The 1,955-nt window shown below is 39.3% G+C and overlaps 1 pseudogene; it reads left to right on the top strand.

The window, feature by feature from the left end:
* The first annotated feature begins 808 nt into the window (after positions 1-808).
* LOC143438414 (large ribosomal subunit protein uL6 pseudogene) lies at positions 809-1,588 on the top strand (annotated as a pseudogene).
* The last annotated feature ends 367 nt before the right edge of the window (positions 1,589-1,955 follow it).

The raw sequence follows: 1,955 nt of genomic DNA, 5'->3' as shown, positions 1-1,955 counted from the left end.
CCAGACAGAGTGTGTTTCACTCCCGTTTATTCTTCAGTCTCTCTTCCTAGTCCAAGTCCCAAGTCTTGAGTTCCTAGTTCCGAGTTGTACTCCTCCTAGTTCCTAGTTGTACTCTATTTCTGTTACTCCAAATTGTTCTCTAAGTTGTACTCTATAAAGTGTCTGATTCTCTGATGTGTCTTCTGTCTGCCTCTCACCTTTATATGTCTCACTTCTAAGCCATGCCTCTAAGTCACACCTTTAATCATGCCCTTAGGTCTTGTCTCTAAATCTGATCTCTAAGTCACATCTTTAAGTCACACACCTTTAATCTCACACACCTTTAATCTCACACACCTTTAATCTCACACACCCAAGGAAAGTCCTGGGTATCTAAAGTAAGAAGTTATCAGAGTGTGCTCAGCTGTTGTAGGCTATTGTAATCCAAGTCTCATGTCAGGGTATATGGCTCAAGATGGCTGCAAAGCTGATAGCCGCTTTCTGCTAAAAGTCGGCTCCCAATATCCTACTATGGCCCATTAATTTCTGCTTATAGGATTTAACAACTGTTATAGTCCAAAGTTCCAAATTCTTCCACATCCCTAAAACAAACAAACAAACAAACAAACAAACAAACAAAACAAAAAAAGAAAGAAAAAGAAAAAAAAAAGGAAGAAAGAACAAAAAAAAAAAATCAAAATCATGATCATGCTTTTTATAGCAACACCTTACTTCCTAGTACCAAATTTGATATTAGTTATTTTTCTACTGCTGTGATAAAAGAATTTATCTAACATAATTTATAGAAGAGGTTATTTTGTGTTAAGGTCCATAATGAAAGGGACATCAGTCAGGAGGCTTGATGGTTGGATCTGGAAGCTGAGAGTTTACATGTTGAACCACAAGCAGAAGACAGGGAGAGCTAGTGAAATGTCATATGGCTTGCTTTTGAAACCTCAAAGCCTCTTTGCCCCATCTACTGAAAGAATGAAGACCATTCTCAGCAATCAGACTGTCGACATTCCAGAAAATGTCCACATCACTCTGAAGGGGCGCACAGTCATTGTGAAGGGGCCCAGGGGAACTCTTCGGAGGGACTTCAATCACATCAATGTAGAGCTGAGCCTTCTTGAAAAGAAAAAGAAAAGGCTCCAGGTCGAGAAATGGTGGGGTAGCAGAAAGGAACTGGCCACTGTCAGAACCATCTGCAGTCATGTTCAGAACACGATCAAGGGTGTCACACTGGGCTTCCGTTACAAGATGAGGTCTGTGTATGCTCACTTCCCCATCAATGTCGTCATTCAGGAGAATGGGTCTTTGGTTGAAATCCGAAATTTCTTGGGTGAAAAATACATCCGCAAGGTTCGGATGAGGAACGGTGTTGCTCGTTCTGTCTCCCAAGCCCAGAAGGATGAATTAATCCTTGAAGAAAATGATATTGAACTTGTTTCAAATTCAGCGACTCTGATTCAACAAGCTACCACAGTTAAAAACAAAGATATCAGAAGGTTTTTGGATGGTGTCTATGTGTCTGAGAAGGGAACCGTGCAGCAGGCTGACGAGTGAGGCCTCAGATTCCTAGCTCCAGAAACAAGATCCTGATCACAAGTACAATAAAGCCCTTTATTGAAGGCAATAAAGGACTTACATATTGAAAAAGAAAAAGAAAGCTCAAAGTCTGCCTTGGTGGCACACTTCTTCCATCAAGGCCTCTCTAGATAGTGTCAATGACAGGCAACTAAATATTTAGTGCCTGAGAATTATGGGTAGCATCTCACTCAAATCATATTGTCCTTGATAGAAAATTTCCCAATATTAAACATTAATTTTTCCTCCAAACTACATGATTACAAACATAATCCAGAAAGCATGTTCTAATATTAGCTAAGTTATATGCATTGTCACTACCAATTTTTAAATCAGTATTTCACATATACCATTTAATTTTGATCACATTTAGAATAGTGTTCTGTTTT

Source organism: Arvicanthis niloticus, chromosome 25 (genome assembly GCF_011762505.2).
Source record: "Arvicanthis niloticus isolate mArvNil1 chromosome 25, mArvNil1.pat.X, whole genome shotgun sequence".
NCBI lineage: Eukaryota > Metazoa > Chordata > Mammalia > Rodentia > Muridae > Arvicanthis > Arvicanthis niloticus.
Note: the sequence above shows the minus strand (reverse complement) of the source record. Positions and strands in the feature narration are given on the sequence as shown.